Source organism: Petaurus breviceps, unplaced genomic scaffold, assembly GCF_028583685.1.
Source record: "Petaurus breviceps papuanus isolate PSGF00001 unplaced genomic scaffold, PetGlider_PUasm1.0 90897, whole genome shotgun sequence".
Classification (NCBI taxonomy): Eukaryota; Metazoa; Chordata; class Mammalia; order Diprotodontia; family Petauridae; genus Petaurus; species Petaurus breviceps.
Genome location: NW_027187374.1, coordinates 7,157,759 through 7,179,939, shown reverse-complemented (window position 1 = coordinate 7,179,939; position 22,181 = coordinate 7,157,759).

The following is a 22,181-nucleotide window of genomic DNA, read 5'->3' as shown; positions in this document are numbered from 1 at the left end:
AAACAGCAAGAAGATATAGAAAAATAAATCCATTCAGAATAATTGTAGAATGTACAAAATATCCAGGAGCCCACCTACCAAGATACACATATAAAATACATGAATACTACTACAAAACCACCCTTTACAGAAATAGAGTAAGAGAAATAATCAGAGAGGAACTAAATTCTCATAGTGGGTCACAGCCATACTGTCCAAATTAACTTAAAGATTCAATGTCATACTGATAAAAATGTCAAATAATTATTTTCTAGAATGAGACAAAATAATTTTAAAAAATGCATTTGGAGAAACAAAAGGACAAGAATCTCATGAGAAATAATGAATAAAACATGAAGGAAGGAGATCTAGCATCCCTAGATGCTAAACTCCGAGGGGTGTATGTCTGGCTTCTGTCTGTGCAATGGAAAGAAGCTGGCTCTTCTGCTTCTGTTCCACCTAGTCAGGGATAAAATTTGCTCGAGCTCTCCAAGCACTGGAGTTCATATTGGTTTGTAGACCCTCTCTTCAAAAGACTGTCTAGTTCCAGTTCTTTTTGTGGGAATTCACACAAATGCAAACTTCTTTGGTATGACTGGGTCCTTTGCCTGTGTCTGCCAGCTTTTGACTATCATTTTGTGCAGTTCTAGACCAAATGGAGAAACTTACTGATGATTTTTTTCCAGTTCTCTTTCTCTTTGGTCTTCCTGTAGCCCCTTCCAGGAATTTATTGGCATTTATGTTGGAGAATTCTACTTCTCTAGAATGTCTGATGTCACTGACTTAACTAGACATAGACATTAATTTATCCATTGGCTCTAAGCAAGAGCTAAATTACACATATACTTATGTATTTGGTTTTCATCAATATAAAGTGAGGTAAAAATAAATTTACATTATTATTTGAGGTTAGAGGAAACATCAATTCTTTATTTCACAGCAAAATGGCATATAAATAGGGTCATATTTTACACCTAAAAAAGGAAAAGTTAAGAAATCAATTTCATAACTAAAACTTTTGCTTTGTTCAATTAATTATTTTTTCAGGTATGCTGTAAGTACAGCAGCAATTTCTGAAAGATATGTCTACATTTGATATTTTTATTAACTTTGTGTGTGTCTTTATTTTAGTGCCTGGAGATGAAGTAGGCAGTACTTTTAAAGACAAGATGTAGGTCTAAACAACACAAAAGACTTTATTGTGTCTAATTTTATCTCTGTCTATGTCTCATTACTGTGTGGTAGCCTGTTTCATGCAAACAATTGCTGGTTTCCAGAATAACAAGAGTGGTGTCTGTATTGAGCATATTCCTTAGAGAATGGGAAATCTCCAGCTGGGAAAGAGGTGGATTCTTGTTAAGCACTGGAAATAGGCTGAAATGTAAATGTGTGTTCGTTTTTACAACATTCCTAATTGTCCCTAAATGTCATTAAATGGAGAAATGTTTTCCACCAAATTAACTTTGACTCATGATGTCTAATTAGCTGGAGAAACTGAAAGATAACTTATCAGTCACTGTTTAAGAAAACACGTTTAATGGGTGACTTTTTGCTTACAGTGATGTTGAACCAGGCATTGGAACTGTCAAAATGTAGTATAATCACAGAAATTAAGCTCTGTGTCTCTGTTTCTGTGCCAAGAATTTTACAGCAACCTTGCAGACATATACATTAGCTAAGTCTTCCTAGTAATTCACTGAACACCTAAATATTGCTAATAAAGAAAGAATAAGTTGCTGATGTGAAACACACACACACGTTTCTAAAGAAGAAATCTTATATTAAACAGTAAAAAACTATTGACCAGCGTTAATCTTTCAACAATGAGCAGAAAATGCTGTATTTAATATGTACAACAGAAAGTGGATGAAATTGTCAAGGGAGAGAGAAGAAATCAGAGCCAGAAGAACCCTATCCACACTGCCCACAACTGTGTAATTGAAGACAACATCAAACATTTTCTACAATGGAGTATGTTTATAGGGTCATAGAATCATAGATCTCAACTCCTCTTTTTACAGTTGAGGAAATGGATTCTACCAGATTAGCATAAAACTTCACAACGGTCATAGGTAAAATGCAAAAGTGAAACAGAAGTTGGTAATAGCTGCATCAATGATCAGTTAAAAAAAAATCACTCATGATTTTTCCTCACTGTTTTCAGGAAGTATACTTTGTGGTTTTGTTTGTGTGTTTAACCCCCACCCTTTTTTTGGGGAGGGGAAGGAAAGGCAATTGGGGTTAAGTGACCTGCCTAAGGTCACACAGCTAGTTAAGTGTCAAGTGTCTGTGGTCAGATTTGAACTCTGGTCCTCCTCATTCTAGGGCTGGTGCTCTATTCACTGCACTACCTAGCTGTCCTCAGTTCTGTCTCTATCTTGTAAAGGGTCTCAAAACAACCTACAAGCAGATTATCAACATTGAAACTGGATAGCAATACAAACACTCCAACAAAATAAGAACAAGGAGAAAGGACCAGAGAATATGATTATTTTTAAAGACAGGTGAATTGGTGATACCCATAGTCATCAAATCATTTATGGGCTGTGCTATAGTAGAACCTGGAAGCCCAAGCTCCCTCCCAAATTTTTCTCAGATCATCAGAAAAAGTGGTCTCTCCACAACAGCACTGTGAGGACTATAATGAAGAAATGGAGATGCAGAAAAGTGAATCAACTTGCCCAGGTTTGCATAGTTAGTAAATGTCAGAGCTGGTATGCTAAGGCCCAGAAATATGAGTTACCCAACTTAAAATACCAGCGTTTTAAACTTGCTCTCAATATTTCCAGATCTCATATTCCTTGTGTAACCAATATTTGTTCTAGCCCAATTTGTCTGGGAAATTCCATATCTTTAGTAATGTTTTAAAATTTATTTTTATCTTCCTCTACTCACTCCCAAAACTAACTTTAAATACCATTAGAGACCTGATCCCCTAAAATAGAATTGTCTGTATTTCATTCCCTAAATTGTCAATATTTCATTCCCCAATATATATGAGATAAACTATCCCTCTAAGAATTAATATTACAAATTAATCTGAGCTTAAACTAACTCAGAAGATGATTTTCAGAGTATTACAACCAAAACATGAGTCCTAATTGTAACATGAGTCTTCATGAGACCTAATCAGGAATATAAGGGGAACAAGCATTTGTTAAGTGTCTACTATGTGCCAGGCCCTGTGCTGAGAGCTTCAAAATATCTCCTTTGATTTTCATAACTCTGGAAGATGGGTACTGTTATTATTTCCATTTTATAGTTCAGGAAACTGGTTCAGGAAATATTTAAGTAACTTGCCCAGGGTCACACAACTAGTGAGCATCTAAGGTTCAATTTGAACTCAAGTCTTTCTGATTCCAGGCCCCAGGCTCTAGCTACTACACCATCTACCTGCCGCATAAAAGCTTTTATATATGGAATAAAAACTTTCATTAGCTATTGGGGACGATTTTCCATATTAATGAGATAAATTGAATTAATTAATTAATGAGATTTCCTATGAAATCTCATTTATGCTAATTAAATAAAATGTTGTTGGAAATTTCATTCATTTCATTTCTTAAAAATATACATAGTTAATGAGATTTCCTATGTGGCCGAACTTTAGGATCACCCTGTAGAATTAAGTCCCTTAAAAGCAGGGACTGTTTTTTTCTTCTTTTGTTTGTTTCTTCAGCACTCAGAACAGCTCCTGGCAATGAGCAAGCACTTAATACATGCTTGTTGATTGACTGGTCAATTGATTTAAAAATATCCAGGGATGGCATCAACCCAGTGTCCTCCTATAATTCTATCTAATGTTCTTGCTACTCTTAACTGTCAAAGTAATCTTCCTTAGACTCACCCCATTGAATTCACTCCATTGCCCTCTGCAGAGAGCAAAAGCACAGTGGGAAATGGGTTGCTACACAACATTTCACATATTTGAAAGTCATTATTAAATGTCACCTTTCAAAAATTTATTCTCTGGGTTAGATAATCTTGATTCCTTTAGTGTTCCTCAAAAGGTTTTCTTTTTCAAATCATCTGTCATTATCAATCATTTTCCTCTTCATCCCTTTCTTCCCCATCCAATCCAATAAACATTTATTAAGCACCTCCTTATTAAGCACTGTGTGTACTCCCAAAACTGTGTGCAAGGGAAATCCTTACCAAAATAATACTCCAAGGCTTCTTAAGGTAGGAAGCAGAAAAGAATGGTTTAATATGATCTCGAGAAAGGGCCACTCTCCTGACAAATGGTCAGGAAGGAAAAGCAATTTACAAAAGGAAATGGTGAAGTTATAAAGCCCTAACTCAGAATTCTCCCCCACCCCCCATCTGACCCTTTTCTTCCATTGGCTGGAGGTTCAGTGTACAATCTAAGCAAGACAATCTACCTCAGGTACCGGAACAAGGAAACAGTAGATCACCCAATGTACATTGGAGAAAGCACTCCTGTCCTTATTTGATATATCTTATGCTGAGGTGGCACTGGGGAAGGTCCCCATTGCGCTAAGTCCTAGATTCCTGTAAGGTCAGGTAACTTCTAAATTTAGGTCTGGTGGATGCTGAAGCCATTCCAGATTTGATTTTTCACAATGGGGAAACTTCACTGCAAATTATCCCTCACAGCACTATTTTAAGTGCCCAGAGATACTAGCAATAAAAGAAAAGACAAGGGTGGCTAGATGGCACACGGAATAGAGCACCGGCCCTGGAGTCAGGAGGACCTGAGTTCAAATCTGGCCTCAGACGCTTAATACTTACTAGCTGTGTGACCTTGGGCAAGTCACTTAACACCAATTGCCCTGCCTTCTCCCATCCAAAAAACAACAACAACAACAACAAAATAAATAAATAAAAGAAAAGACAGCCACTGCCCTCAAGGAGTCTACAAGGCTCAGGGGGGATTGCACAAGGAGACCTCATATTTCATGGAGCAGATGCAGAGTGGGATGACCCTTTGCCCCTCACCAAGATATCCATGTCCTTCTCAAGCTGCTGAGCCCAGAACTGCAGAGATGAAAATTGTCTCATAACAACTAAATTCAACAGTTGGAGAGAAGCAGTTAATTATGAAAGCCAAGCTTTGGCACAGACAACAACTGCCTTTAATAGCATGTGGTCAAAATCACTGTGTTGATGAGACTAGGGCAATGCATTCTATTTGTTCCTCCCTTCCCACGTTGGTCTTAAGCTATGTGTCGCTCCATGTCTGAAGGGGTTTAGCATCTTCCCTTCTACAAAGACCAAGCCTCTTCCCCAGGCATGCTCAGTGGAGCATGCAATAGTTTTCTCCAGCACTGTGGGCTGAGCACTAACTGTAGAATGATAGAAACATAGCTGCAGAGTGGGAAGAACCTCAGAGATCAGCAGCTGCAGTCCAACTCTCTCATTTTACAGATAAAGAAACTGAGGCTCAGTGAGATTAAGGAAGCTAGGGATTCCAAGAGGCAAAGGTAAAGGGGTAGAGCATTGCAGGCATGTGAGATGGCATAGCCAAAAGTGTGGAGGTGGGAAATGGAACATCATGAGGAAGGAACAGCAAGTACACCTGTTTCACTGGGCTGTAGAGTATATGAACTGGAGAAATGTGTAAGAAGACTGGAAAGTAGGGGCCAGTTTGAGAAGGGATTTAAACACTAAATAGGGGGGTTTGTGTTTCATCCTAGAGCTAACAGGGAACCACTAGTGTTTATTGAAGGGTGGCTAGGTGTTACAGTGGATAGAGTGCCGTCTGGAGTCAGGAAGACTCATCTTCCTGAGTTCAAATCTGGCCTCAGACACTTACTAGCTGTGTGACTCTAGGCAACTCACTCAACCCTGTTTACCTTGGTTTCTTCATGTGTAAAATGGGCTAGAGAAGAAGTAACAAACCACTCCAGTATCATTGCCAGGAAAACCTCAAATGGGGTCACAGATGAATTGGACATGACTGAAATCACTAAACAACAACAACAATAATAAAGTGTTTATTGATTTGACATGGTCAGCCCTACTCTGTAGGAAAATCACTGGTGGGAAGGCTGACTTGTAGTGGGGGAGAGACTTGAGGAAGAAAAACCAATTAGAAACCTGTTGCAAATAGTTCAGGACTGAAGTGATGAGGGCCTGAATTAGGGTGGAAGCAAAGGATTTGAGAGTAGAGGCTAAATAAAGTTGAACTGGTAAATTCAGGTACTAAGAAAGGGAAAGGAAGAAAGTGTTGCCAGAATAAGGGGGTTGGCCTTGGAGAATAATGAGGGGTGTAGAGATCAGTGGGCAGATCAGACAGAGAATAGACTTAGGCTTAATAAGGAATAGATGGAAATACACTTTTATTATCAGATAATGGAATTTCAGAGTTCTTGAACATGGAGAAGTAGAAGAGTAGGTCATGGGAGTTGAGTGAACTGAGGAACCTGAAAATTTTTTAGGGAACATCAAAACATATGTGAAGGCACCCTAATATGAAAGCAGGAATTGGCGGTGGAGAGAGCCTATGAGTCAGGCATTGAGAAAGGAAGGAGAATGTCATGTATATAATTGTTAACCAAACTTTGTATTGCATGATGAATTTGGATGAAATGAACTTTAAAGAGGGAGAGGTTGTTGTGTAGTGGAAGTAGAAATGGGGAACAAAGTCTGACTCTCCCTCCTGTCCCCCCTCCCCCCAGGTTCAGTGTGCAATAGTGGGTAAGAGGAGGTACAAAGAGTACTGGAAAGGATGACCATAGATGCAATAACATCAAGGGGGAGACAGGTCTCAGTGATGCCAGAAGATAAGAGGGGCAAGAGAGAAAGAGGCTTAAAAATGAGAGGGAGTTTGATAAACTTTAGAGTGATAGTTCTTGAGGACACATGAAAAGTGTAGGCATATTGAGAGTGGGCCATCATGAATGATAAGGTTGAGATGGAGGGACATGAGGGAGTAGAGCTCTTAGGGGGAGGGGCTCTGTTCTTCAACACTAAGGTCGGGTTCAGTATTACTGGGATAGGGAGAGTAAGAAGGTAGGGAAATACACCCATCTCTTCTCCAATGAGTCCATGCAGAGGTGCTCAATGAGAGGTGCTCTATTGATGACAGCAGGTGATTAGAAGGTTCAAAGTGTCACTCTAAGTCCAGTCTGTAAGAGGAGGGTGTGTGTCTGCACAACCTTTCACTGTCTAAGCTCCTGATGGGAGGTATTATGTCCTGGAGGGTTACAAACAGCTGTGTCCCAGGGTGGCTGGAAGCCCAGTCTTTCGGGAAGCAGGAGTAGGGTCTGGAAGGGTGTCCTGGAGAAATCATGCTGTGTTTGAGATCTTCATCTGGCAGTTAACATGAACAGGGTTGGGCAGGGCTGTGCCCTGGGACCTCCAGAAGTCTAGTGAATGGCAGGGAGTGAGAACACAGTCTGCCTTTGGGAGCTTTGAATCTTTCTAGTGAGACACTGACACAATACTTGTGAGTTTAAGAAAATTACCTAATCTAGTTGAAACTTTAATCTGAAAGTTTCTCCTCTGCCTGGGCTATCTACACCAAGTAATTTCTCATGGCACTTTAAGATCCACAATCTTATCAACATACATACGAAAAATTAACTCACAGTGAATAGGCCACTCCTTCCATGGATTAGCATAGTTAGGCAAGCACCAACTACACTGTAATTTATCTTTTCCATAGTCCAAAGGTACAATACATGCTGTGATGTATTGAAAAATGTTTAACAATTGGCTCTGGGGGGGGGGGGGGGGGGGAAGAGGAGGAATGTACCAATTAAACACTTTTAAGTTTAATCTGCATTATTAACATTTTCTCTATCACTTTCCTCAGTTCAGACAGTCAACAAAATAATAATTCAAGTCCTGTTTTATAGTATTTGCTAAATTTCTGAGATGTAAATGCTCACATAGAAAATTCAGTGGTGTTTAGGGTTTTTTTTTTTTTGCTTTTTGGAGGGGGGGGAGACAGAACAATTAGGGTTAAATGACTTGCCCAAGGTCACATGGCTATTAAGTGTTAAGTGTCTGAGGCTTAATTTGAACTCAAGTTCTCCTGACTCTGGGGCCAGGGTGCTATATTCACTGAGCCACCTAGCTACCCTTTAGTGGTGGTCTGAACTGGCTCCCAGATATGCTAATTTTTTGCTGATTCCTAAAACTAGCATTTGATTTTGGTAGAAGAAAATACTGCCTTAAAGGCTCTCTTCCCACAAGACATCCCCCTCCTCTCCCAAAAAACAAAAATTAAAACAAAAAACCTAAACAACACCATAGACAATTCCTGGAAAGATAAGGCAGAAAACTTCATTCAAAAGCCATCTGATTATGTGAGATTATATCCCAGAACTGTGTTTTGGGCTTTTCTTTTTTTTCTAAGTGATCTTATCAGAGTTTCTGTGGGTCCAGCTATTATATCTATGCAGATAACTCACAGATCTATCTATCCCATTCCAAAATCTTCTGAACTAGGTCCCACATCAACAACTACCTATTGGACCTCGCCAGCTTGAGATCCTATCAACATCTCAAGCTGGATATGTCCAAAACAGAACTCATTATCTTTCCCCTTCAAACCCACTTCTGTTCCAAAATTTCCTGTTTATTTCCAGGGAATCGTCAGACTTGTGGTAACCCTGGTTCACACCTTAGCAATCTTCCTTGACTCTTCTTTCTTCACCCTTCTCATTCATTCTCTTCACTCACTCAACCTTTCTTCAGACACTCATCACTTCTCACTTGAATTGTAGTTTTCAATGGCCTCAGAACAGCTTCCTAATTGGTGTCTTAGTCTCCAGTCTCTCCCCATTCCCCCTGCCAAATTCTCTTCCATATAATTACCAAATTAATATTCCTAATATACAAGTCTGACCACTTCACCTTCTCGCTCATGAAGCTCCAATGTCTCACTCTTGCCTCTAGGATAACTACAAATTCTTATGTTTGGGTTTTAAAATATTTCACAATCTCTCCAGCTTACTTTCTTGGCTTATCATACATTGCTCTGTCTCCCAAATGATAGGTTCCATTCTTACTGGGCAGCTTGGTATTCCCTGTATGTGACATTCCAATTTCCTTCTCTATGGTTCGGCAAAGACTGGTCACTATTCCTGGAATACTTTTTCCTTAAGTTCAGCTCAAGTGTGACTTTCTACAGGAAGTCCCTCCCCCACTGCCACCCCTCTGGAAATTATTTTATATATAGTTTTTTTATGTACACTTGTTTTTCCCGGTACAATTTGTATGTACATAGGGGAAGGAACTTGAGGGAAGGAACTGTGTTAATTTTAATCTTAATGTCCCCAGCATCTAACACGGTGCCTGGCACAAAGATGACCCTTAATAAGTGTTTGCTCAATAAGCGATTAATATCAAGGAAGGTATAAAACAAGCAAATATATATTCACCAAAGGTGTTTACCATTCTCATAGAGGATTCTTGTATAGTATTCAAATAGAAAAGAGATTCCCTGTGGATGGTTAGAACCTACAGATTTGCCTTTTAAAGATTTTGCACTGATTGCAGCTAACCTTGGAATACTGGAGAGCCTCTTAAATAAGATTCACATTTGCTTAAAAGAGTTAGACATAACTTTTCCTAGGAAAAAACAGATGGATGAAGAATGCCTACTGTGCAGAATGTGATATAAAGTTGGATGGACATCCTAGGGAACTTGTTCATCAATACACTATCTTGGAATGGTTGGCCTTTGGGAAGTTTTGTTACCAGGGCCCTCTTTTGTTTTCAATATCAATATTCTCCTAGTTAATTTTAATGGATGTATACCATAGTCACTAAAGAATTAAAGTTGGGGGTTACCCAAATGGCAGTGGAGAATAGAATGGAGAATGTGAGTGGATCATAATCTATTACCAATGGACAATAGTGGGGTGCTCATCAGTTGGGGAATAGGTAAAGAAATTGTAGCATCTGAATATAATAGGATACTATTACACTGGCATAAATGATTAGTTTCTATAAACATCATGATGCAGGGTGAAATGAGCAGAACCGGGAGAACAGTTTACACCAACTATAGTGCAAAGAAAAATAACCTGCAAGACTTCAGAACCATGATCAAGTGTAGTAACCAAGTAAGTTTGACTTGGTTGATGAAGTATAATTTCCAGTTCTTACTGAGACTGAGATGTGTAGAATGATACGTACATTATTAGACAGGGCCAATGTATTGGTTTGTTTCTATTAACTACACTTAATCTGTTACAAAGGAGGGCTTTGATTTGGGAGGGGGCGCAGTTGAGTTAGTAGGTAGTAATAGAGATTTTTTTTTAAAGGAAGAAAAGAGCATTGTTAAAAAGAATGTAATGGGAAATATTTTAAAATTTCCTTTTATTCAATTTTATTATGCCATTCTTCCTGGAAAATTTGATTAACTGAAGCCTGTTTTCTATTAAGATGAACTTCACCTGGCTAAAACAAGCAATGATAGTATTAAAGGAAAACTTTTTGACATTCTTCAGATAAGAAGCCAAAGGGGAACTTAAGTTTTCCAAAGTGATTTACCTCTGTGCGGAAGGATTCTCCTGGCTTAGAGACTTTGTGATATCTTACTTATGTTTGTGATATGTAAATCTTCGCCTCTCAACCAGCTCATTGTGAATCCTTTGAATGTAGTTTCATCTGGCACCTGACAGTTTACCTATAGAGTTGGTTTGACCAGATCTTTTTCCTTAGGGGATGTGTGATATTATGATTCTGTTAAACTAATTTTGTCCAACTTTTATGTCAAAAATGATTTCTCTGGCTCTTTGATAGTCATAAAAAAACCACAGCAGGATTTTGATGAAGATGATGACATAATATTTCCTATCTAGTTTTAAGCATAGGAAAGACAGACAGGATCCTGGAGTGTTTTTAGATGCTGTTTTACCTAGAGAAGGAGGTGTATATTCCCTTTGAACCCCACGATTTAAGGGAATCATTACTATCAATGAATCCTTTGTAAAATAAGGCTATTTATTGGCATGTTCTTGATAGGATTTCAACAGTTTCTGAAGGCACTACATACCTGAGAAGTAATAGTATGATTTAAAATAAAAGGGGAAAAATGTTACACAGCCTGTTTCAAAATTAAAAGATTTACAATTGTCTAAATTACAGAATTATATGCTAGAATCAAGGATCAAAAGAGGAAATTGGCTGATAGTTCATAGATGAATAGAAAACTCCTTTTTAAACACCTGGTAGGCTCCTAGATCATCTAGCCTAGCGGTTTAAAAAAAAAATAGTTGTCTTTGTAATGCAGTTAGGGAAGGGGCAAACACCATTTATCAAAATATCCTTCAGGATTTTAAAATGACAATAGGCAAGAAATGCGGTGTTAAATGTCCCCACTGGGTTCTTGCCTGACCTTTTTGTTTCTAGACACTCCGGCTTAGTGAATATACAAGATATGTAACATTATCCTTACAGCCAAACATGGACAGTGAGGCAGGTGGATTTGTGCGTTAGCTTGCTCTTTGATGTTAACAAGTTAACAAGTTAACACTTGCTCAGTGTTAGCTCTGACATTCATTTGAAAGTGAAATTTCAACACCAATTTCTTTTAGTTTGGGAAGTGGTTGAAGAACAAACTATCTGAAGTAGCTAGTTTAAAAACAGCAGCATCATGAAACTAAGCTGCTGACATTGACACTCAAATATGGCTTTGCAATTGGTGTATAGGAGGGGTATCACAAAGATACATTCCTAATGACCTAATTTTATTATTTTTTTGTGATTAAACTCACTTACATCACTGCCAAAACAATGAATCAGCAATGAGTGAACCTAGAAAAGTTGATTGTCTGGGAAGATTCATTAAATCATAGTATCTCAGAGTTGGAAGAGTCTTTAGAGGTTATCTAGACCAACCTCTCAACCAATTCGGGAATCCCCTCTGCATCATATCTGACAGGTGGTCATACAGCTTGACACCTCCAAAGATAACAAGTTCACTATTTCCTAAAACAACCCATTTTTGCTTGTTTCTACTCTTTACGATTTTGTCCTTTTTCTGGGCTAAGATCTCAATGGGAATGTAAACTCTTCGAGGGAAAGACCTTTCTGTTTTTGTCTTTGAATTCCCTGGGCAAGGGAAGCTAGGTGGTGCAGTGTGTAGAGTGCCTGGGCTGGAAGTCAGGAAGACCTGACTTCAAATCTGGCCTCAGACATTTACTAGCTCTGTGACCCTGGCCAAGTCACTTAACCCTGTTTGATTCAGTTTCCTCATTTGTAAAATGAGCTGGAAAAGGAAATGTCAGAACACTCCAGTATCTTTTCCAAGAAAACCCCAAATAGGGTCACAAAGAGTCAGATATGATTGAAATCATTGAACAACAAATTCCTTGGTCCTAGCATAGTGGCTTGCATAGAGTGGGCACATTAAAAAATGTTCAGTAAATTGGATTGAACCGAATTGAAATCTGTCTTCCTATAACATCTACTCATTGTTCCAAATTCCACCCTCTGAGGCAACATAAAAGAATTTTAGCCTTCTTTTTTTTTTTTGCTTTTTGTAGTGGTAATTGGGGTTAAATGACTTGCCCAAGGTCACATGTCTGGTAAGTGTTAAGTGTCTGAGGCTGGATTTGAACTCAGGTCCTCCTGACTCCAGCGCCAGTGCTCTATTCACTGCACCACCTAGCCACCCCTTAACCTTCTTTCTATAAGCTTTCTGCAAGGTCAGTGATGATTCTGTAACTGTGTGAACCTTTTGGGAAAATGCTGTTTTAAAATGTAGATGAAAGTATATTAAAAAAAAAATTCAACTGTTATTCTTCTCAAGAGTTAATGTGGTACAGTGAAATGAATGCTGGAACCGGAGTCCTGACCCTCTCCCCTCCCCCCGCCACGTGACCTGTGTGATCCTAGGGAGTCATTTCACCTTGGAGTGAAGTTTCCTGATCTGTGAAATGATGGGGTTGGAAGAGATGACCTATAAGGTCCCTTTCAACTCTAGATCATTACCCTAACCCTTCAACAGTAGGTTTTGAGGGATGTATATGTTTATTTATTTGGTCTCATAGGCTTAGGACATGTATACATTTCAATCCTGTAAAAATTTGGGTGATGAATTCACACTGCCTCCCAAAGAAGATTTGCAATGGAAACAGAAGCAGACCCTTAACTCCTTAACTTTCCAGCCCAATTGTAACACTCACAGGCTTTTTTAAGTATCTGATTTGGAATTCAAATGTAAGCCGAGACAATGGCCTTTTATTAAGTTTCTGACAGTTGTTACTTTCCCCACCTATTTTCTGTCTCCTGGAAGGTTATAGATTTCCATATCTCATTTAGTAGTTGTAACTCATAGTGACACATGTACATTTAAGAAGTAAGCACTTGGGTAATGGTTGGGGGTGGGGTGGGGTGGGTGAGTAGACTCTTGTGGGGAGTTACCTACCCATAGAATTAAGAGGAATGTAACTGAGGAAAGACCTGGACACAGACCAAACCCTGACAAGTCTAATTTCTCCTCACAGTTGACTGAGATGAAGGGAGCTGTTTCCAAAGCCGCAAAGCAAAAGACGATGGTTTCTTTTTTTTTTTTGTCTCCAGTGATACCTGTTGACCAGTTTTCTCTCCCTCTTCGTTTCAAATCCAGCGACACATGCTACCTTGCTCATCTGGGGTGGCCCAGCCTCATTAGGAGAGGATTTGGTGCATGTTACTTAATTGAGTCCCATTCTCACCACCTGCCACTCCTGAGCCTCATCTGCACACTAACTGCTCCTAATTGTCATCATACGGCAGACCGAGGGCAACAACTTGAGAACAGATCCTGATCGGTGTGTGCTGCTGAGTAATAGCAGAGGGAGTGATGGGTGGCGAGCGAGCATCGGTAACTGTAACAATTCACCAAGGGACCAGATGTTTGGAGAGAAAAGGTGCCTCGGCCCAACATCCGGTTTAGAGCTTTGATGTTTATTAATGTGTCACATACTACTTTATAAACGCACTGATATCTTTCTCGGTCAGATGGGGCTTTAAAGGGGAAAGCTGAGAACACACAGAAACTTCCCACGTAACCACTGACAAATGTGATGATCCAAGCGCCCAGACTACAAGTTAGCTGGTAATGCTGCAGCCCATATATAAGTCCGTATAATAATAATAGTAAGAATATAGTCCATGTAATAATATAAACACATGTCACAACAATATAGTTGTATATACATATGTAATTCCAGTCAGTGTATTTTGCTAATCATATTTTGCAAGGGTTGAGGCAAATTATTTTAAAGTGTCAGCATGGTTATATGTCCTTTTTCCAAAGGAGTTTTACACAAAGAAGTGCATTTGAACACACAGCAATGTACTGGTTAAGTCCTTGAGATTGTGGGGGAGGGGAGAGAGAGTGAGAGAGACAGAGATTCAGACAGAAAGACAGACAGAGACAGAGAGAGAAAGAGAAGAGAAGAGAAAGAGAGAGAGAGAGAGAGAGAGAGAGAGAGAGAGAGAGAGAGAGAGAGAGAGAGAGAGAGAGATCCATAAGGATATAAATATATAAGAGAAAGTTTATAAAGAGTGCAACAGGAGGGGGGACAGGGAGAGAGGAAGAGGAAAAGGGGGGGGAGAGAGAGATGGACAGAGGAGGGAGAAGGAGGAAGAGGGAGAGAAATGAATATAAATATGCAAAGAGAAAATGGGTAGAAAAAGGAAGAAAGGGAGAGAAAAGAAATAGAAATAAGTGAATAGATGATATAGCTACAGATAGGCTCCTATCATATAATTGATATAGATATGAATCAGACACAGAGATTTTATAGGTTCAGGGACTCTGTGCAGTAATTTATAATCTTAGAGAGTTGTTCAGTGCTTTGAGAGGTTAAATGACTCTTGTGGTCACATAGATACAATTTTTCATAGGTTAGAGATAGATGATTATTAAAGTAATCTATATATACAATCTATAGATAGATAAAAAGAGACTTTGGAAAAATATATCACAGATTCTTAAACCTGGAAATAAGCTAATAGAAAAGCAAATGATGTAAAGAAATAAACATATGTATCTCCATATACATATATATGTGTGTGTGTGTGTGTTTCCAAGCAACACAAGCACTTTGCATATAAAAAGAGAACAAGTCAAACATACATATAGAATGAAGCATCTATAGCAAGAGAGGAGGGAGATAATTATTTCCTGAAGCTGAATTTTAACAAAATACTGTTAGGTTATTTCTTTACTGGTTGGTTATCTTCTTTAAAGGACTTGACCTGGGAGTTTGGGAATTGAGCAGACCCTATGACAACCTCTCAGTACCATCAGTCAGCTTCTGTATCAGTAGTCTAAAAACCCATTTGTTTTTATTTTGAGAACCGTTCTTGAGGATTCGGAACTCTTCTGCTTGATAAACTCTTCCAGAGCTCTTCCTAGGCATTTGACCTCTCATTTTCCCCACCACAGGTGGGTAAGGAGAAGGGTTTAAGATCTCCCCTCCATATCAGTCCTCACCTCTGGACTAAAACATTCTGGCAATGCTATGCCTGGAAAGTTTACCTTTCAAGTCCCCACATACTGAGGGGCAAACATATGATGTTTGCTCATCCTTATCACCAAGTCTCATCCTGAAGAGTATGTAACACAGAGATCTCCAGAAAAAAAACCAGTGTCCCCTGACCCAGCATTGAAACATGTTACCAGCATCTCAGTAGCATCCCAGTGGGTATGGGCCTCAGTAGCTTGAGTAAATCCTTTAGTTCCCATGTAATGTTGTGTGTGTTTTTTTTTTTAATAAAAGTCTTAATTCTCTACAGCCCATTTTCATTTAGAACCAGATTAATTTCTTTCAGACCTTGGCTTCATGAACCCTTGCTAGTTTGCTACTAGCAGTTTTGAAGTTTTGAGAAGTGGATACATTAAATACTTAATTACTTGGAATCCTTCCTAAGAAAGCAATCCGCTTGAACAAACTAGAAATCACTTTCCTTTAAACGAGTTTATACTTCAGGGCAAAATCTGAAGGAAGATTTTCATAGAGAGATAGAGGCAGAGAGAAAGAGACAGAGGGACAGATAACTACACATAAAAAGCACAAATACACACAGAGACAGAAACTGAGATGAGGAGAGACAAAGAAAGAAAGATAGAGACAGACACAAAGAAAAATGGGCAGACAGAGAAAGAGGTGGGAAGAGAGACAGAGAGAAACAGAGACAAAAACAGACAGGCAGAAAGTTGGAGAGACAAGCAGAGACAAACAGGCATAGGGAGAGATGGAGACAGAGAGATGGATAGAGACAGAAAAAGAGAAAAAAGAGACTGAGAAAGAGACAAAGAGACGGAGAGACAGATTAAGAAAAACAAGCAGACAGAGAGGTGGGAAGGGAGAGAGAGAGAGAGAGATAGAGAGAGAGAGACAGAGAGAGGAGGAGAGAGAACGTAGGAGAGAAGAGAGAGGGAAAAGAGAGAGAAAAAGAGAGGGAAAGGGAAACAGGGAGGAGAGAGAGAAAGGGAGACAGAGAGAAAAGGAGAGGGAGACAGAGGGAGAGAAGGGAGGGAGAGAGACAAAGAGAGAGAGAGAAAGCGGGGGGAACCAGGCCTGGATGCTGACGCTCTGTACCCAATCACAGCTGAAGCTGCATCTGCTGCAGTTCACGGGCCTGCTACTCCATGCTGTGCAGCCAGATGCCTCTGTTTATGCTAGGCTCCTCACAGCCTTCTGGCCAGGCTGCAGCAAGCCAGAGTCTAATACTCCATCACTGTACTTCATCTGTCTCCTTAGGCCGGGCCTGCCTTTCAATATAGTCTTTTTTCTTCTCTTTCTTTCTTTTTTTTTTTCCTTTCCCTTTTCTTTTCCTTTTTTTTTTTTTTTTTTTTTTTTTTTCCTTTCCCTTTTCTTTTCCTTTTTTTTTTTTTTTAATTTGCCAAATAAAATGACCAGAAGGGGTGTTTTCTCTTTTCAAAGTTTGACACAATGAAACAAAGCTAAATAAAAGGCTGGGTGGGTGGACTTTGTTTCCTGCTGAACATCAGATAATACAAAACCTGTCAATAGTCACCTCCCAGTTAAATGAAGAAAGAAAAATTGGGGTAAACCAGGCCTGGCGTCCCACTTGTGTTTCTTAACACTGACTTCTCCCTTGTTTTTTGTTTTGTTTTTTCCTTTTCACTGTCGTCATCTAGAAGTCTCAAATCAAAATGCTTACTGCTGATCCTGTTGTGCACAATTCTCAGAAAACTGCCTACATGCCTGCATTTTAAGTAGAAGTCTGCCCTTTTTTAGTGTGAGGTGGGACCGAGGGGAAAAGTATCAGATTCTAAACGTTTGCTTTTCACTCTTTTTCAACCATCTTATCCCAGAAAAAGAGTCAGAGACAGAGAAAGACATTAAAGTATATACACTTTCAAGAGATTACTTCAGATGTCATTCTTTATTCTTATAGTCATTCGGAGTCATGTGCACACTGCAGAAGAGGTGCCTAGAACAGAATGAATCAAGTACCCACAGGAGAAGTAATTACTTGTCCTCAGAGACTAGGACTTTTATTAACTGTGGTGTTGACTCAAACACTTTGCATGGGGGCTTTCTTCAGTCTCTAGACATTAGAAAGGAGTTGAACTATTGACTCTCCTCAATAATGAAAACACAGCTAAGGAGAATACACACTTAAGTTTCTATCTAGACACACCACTAAGAGCTGGGGGTTGGGCAGAGGGAAACAAAGTGTGTGGCTCAAATTAGTGCTGGATTCCTCCAGTTCTCACTCTTAGGGCTAGGTAAAACCCTACATTCATGGTCAAGTCTCTTACCTAAGGCTCTTCTCTCCATCAATCCTACCCCTAAACAGAGGAAATGTAAGGACAATTGAATCTTGGCTTGGAGGCTAAGCATCAGGTCCTCTATGTTGTAAGTCCTATTCTGGGCTTGTACCTTGGTTCTAGTGATTAAACTTTTACCTTGTTTCTTGTAACCAAGTCCTAGCGCTCTTTCAGTGAGTATCTGAACAAGGTGCTTTTTGTGCCTGAGTCCTTCCTATGGTTTTTCTGGTTCTTGGGTCCTGCCTTATTCTACCCCTCCCACCACCTTACTCACACTAGAAGTCTAAAGCCTGGGTTGTTGCTTGGCCCCAATACCTGCCACCAGATATGGAAAAAGTATTGGCTCTGGGGTCGAAGACCCTGCCTTCAAATCCTCCCTCTGATGCTTGTTAACTACATGGCCTAGGGAGAACCACTTAATCTTCACCACCATGCTCCTGTAGGTACCATCCCCAACTCTTTATCAAATGAAATAATATTTGTAAAGCGTTTACCATCGTGCTTGACATATAGTAGGCGCTTAATAATGCGTGTTCTCTATCCATTCCCTCTTTAACTCCCCTCTGTATGCTATCGTCTCCCATTGGAACATAAACTACTTGAGAGCATCGTCTTTCTTTTTGCTTGTCTTTATATTCTCTCTGCTTTCTACACGGCCTGGCATATAGTAAGTGCTTAATAAATATTTGTTGCCTACCTCTGTGTCTAATCCCCCTGGACCTCAGTTTCCTTAGTGAGGAAATTGGACTTTATGGCCTCCGTGGTCCCTTTCAGCTCTAGATCTCCCTGGATCTGTGTCTTGCCTGCTGCCAGAATCCTGATGCTATTTGCTGCCAGCCTTTCAGGACTTTTGGAAATTTTCTCCTGTGAGACATCCCTGACACTAATCAACTGTCTGGACTTGAACGAATTACCGGCTGCTGGGAGACATGGCCCATTACATTCCTCCCCAGTAGGTTTAACTAGTCAGTCCTAGTCTGGCCAGTCCAATTGCTGAATATGCCCTGATTCGAGCAGGGAAAACTTTTCTTTTACAGGAAGTTCTCAACACAAATGTTTGAATATTAAATATTCCTTATATAGGAATAGCCTCCCTAACTGGAGTTTCACTTATCTACCAAGACTATCAGAATCCTTATCATCTCTCCACTACTGCCTGAAAATGCTCAGGTCATTTTCCTACTCTATAGTTTAATCAAACACATCTTTGTTGTTCCTCACACATGGCATTCCGTCTCCCAACTATGTGCCTTTGAATAGAGAACTCACAAGGAGGTCAGAAGAAGCATTACAAGAAGGCCCTTAAGGTCTCTCTGAAGAACTTTGGAATCCATTGTGAGACATGGGAGACACTGGCATGGGACTGCTCAGCATGCCATGCCCCCATCAGAGAACGTGCTGTGCTCTAATGAGCAAAGCAGAATTGCAGTAGCTCAAAAGAAATGTGAGATGTGCAAATTTAGAGACATCTCTGTTCCCAATGTTTATATGGACTGTTTGTGCCTGATCTGTGGTAGAGCATTTTGAGCTTGCATTGGTCAGACCAGCCACAGTCAAACACATTGTACCTTGACTCCAACATAATTACCTCATTTTGGTCCTCTTCTAGCACAAAGGACAGCAACCAACCAACCAACATGTCTTTGCATAGACTATTTCCCCAATGCCTGGAATGCACTCCTTCCTCACCTCCACCTGTTTGAAGTTCTAGCTTCCTCTGCAGCTCAGCTCCCAGGTCTGTTCTCCCTCCACTTCCCCCCTCTCCCCCAAATTACCTTTTTATTTTGCATACATTTTGTAAATATATCTATATCTATCTATCTAGACATTCTGTCTCTTAATAGAATGTAAGCTTCTTCAAAGCAGAGACTTTTATTTCTATTTTTGTATTTCCCAGCACCTGGCCTAGGGGCTAGTAGAAACTTAGTAAATACTTGATCATGGATCAGTTCCTGCTATTTCTGGAGTCTCCAGTCCCATTGAGATTACCCCATGCAGAAAGTGGAGAGGAAGAAATCCATAACTCTTACTGAAGAGAGCTGTGTTCCCAGTGTCCCAAGTAGGAACTGGAAATGTTTTCATATAGAAACAATGTTAGGAAATAGTTTGTTTGGCAGAAGGGTCAGAGTGCTGGACTTGGAGTCAGGAGGACTGGAGTTGGAATACAGACACTCAGTTTAACCTAACTTTAACTCTCAGGTCTGACTCTGATTCCTCATCTGTAAAATCTACCTCCCAGAATTGTTGTGGGGATCAAATGAAATATTTTAAAAGTGCATTGAAAACCTTAAAGTGCTATATAAATGCCAGTTGTATGATTTTGATTATGGTTGATATGTTCGTTTAGTATTCTCCTTTAGCTATACCAGGGATTCAATAGGATTTTGTGCATCAATTTAAAGAAGCTAACTGTTGGAAAGAACTTTAGGAATCACTTAGTAGGACCCCTTTGTTACCATAGGCTATGGATTCTGTGGAGAAATGCATTCCAAGTTCCAAACTAACTTACACAACATATATGCAATTTGGGGGCTCTCACCTGCTTGCTTAGACATCAAAAGCATTTTGTAGCTACTTGTCTTACCTTGTTGCTTTCTAGTTGCTTTAATGGAATGAGCAGACTGATTACTTGCCCTAGCATGGTATGACTCAGGACAGCTCAGGGAAAATCCCTTGAGCTTGTGCCATACACATACATCTTGTGACCTCACCTGGAATCCCTTATTGTGTTCCTTGGTGGAAACTTTCAGGTTCACAGCAGTAGGAGTTCCTTGATTCCCTAGAAACCCAGAATGCTTTGTAACTTTGGTGGAAACACCTAGTTGTTTTTCTTTTATCTTTTTTTTTTTTTGCTGTTATTTATTTTATTTTTGCTTTTTGATTTTTGTAGGAGGAGTTTTTGGGGGAAGTGACATGAGAGAGAGGAACAGATCTTTGCAAGCATTAAGGGGGGGGTATTAGCCTAGAGAAACTGTACAATTTTGGGTTGGGAATGAATTTAAGTTCTTGCCCAAGTAGCAGTGGGTGGTCTGGATCCTAACACAAGACTGGTAATTTGGGGTGTAGTCTAAGAACTGTGCATCACAGACACTGCTATAAACTCCAAGAGGACATTGAAAAGGAAGATATTCAAGGAAGAAGGCAATTGCTCCATTGAGTGAGATATCTAGAACTATGGATCCTTTCAAGGTCCAAAAAAGAAAGAAACTGCCTCCCACATAGAAAATCCTAATGCCTCTATCAAAACTTTGGCAAACTTTTTAGGATATAAAATATAAGTAAAGAGATAAAAAGCATGAGGGTAAATTACTTTCAGTTTTGGGTGGATAATTTTGCACTTTGGGAAAGGGCAAAAACCAAAGATTTGGGCTTTTGAGTAGCTCATTTGCATATGAAAAGGTCAGGAAAGAGGAACAGCCAGTAGAGATTATTTTGCTCTCAGAGCAAGGATGGTCCCTGTACCTAAATTTTTTTTTTAGATTTTCCTAAATCACTCATTTGCACAGAATAAAAGGAGAGACTAAAAAATAAACAACTTGGTAATCTTGAACCCCAGAGCTGTTTTATGATTATTTGACAAATATGATTATGACTTAGCCCACAAGTATGAAAATTTGGGAAATATACTAGTTTCCAGTAATTAGGGTGAAGTCTCTCAGCAAGGGAACCTGTATCACTTTCCTGTCCCTTACTTTATTGTTCCAATATATTAAGCTATAGTTTAGAAATTAAAACCCTAGTATGTGTGATGACCAACTTTGATAGTCTGGACTCTTCTCAGAAATGCAGTGATATAAGTCAATTCCAAAAGACTCATGATGGAGAGAAATGTGTGCATCCAGAGAAAGAACTAGAAAGAACTGAGTTTATATCCAGGAGGAAGCAAAATACCTGATCTTTTTCCTTCTCTTGTTTGGTTTTATGTCCTCTTTTCCATTTTTCATTCCATCTGATACAATCCGTCTTTATAACCTGACTAATGTATAATGTGAAAGTATTTATAGATCCTATACTTGACTATATGCCGCCATGGGGGGAGGGGAGGAGGGGGGGACAAAATGTGAAACTCAAGGAATTGTGGAATTGAATCCTGTAAACTAAAAGGAAACAAACAAATTAATTTAAAAAAATAAAGTAAAAAAAAAACCCCAAAGAAATTAAAACCCTAGTCTTGAAATGAATCCCTTGAAGGAAAGTGAAAAGGGGCCAGGAGTCTTCCATCAACCCCAAAGCAATTACTTCTCTCTGTGCCAGACCAAGAAAAATTCCATCTCCTGTTTCTGATACAAAGAAGGCCGGCCTTCCCTTTGGCTTCAAACCTTCCATCTTCTGCTGTACCTATCTTTTGAGGGAAGCAGAAATGGAAAGTTGATAGGGAGCCCAATTTCTTTGTCCTGCTGTTCTTGTTCAACTTCCATTTCAGGTGAACTTGTCTCCTTCTTAACTTCTACTCTTTGGAGGGAAGAGGACTTGTGTGTGGGCCCCC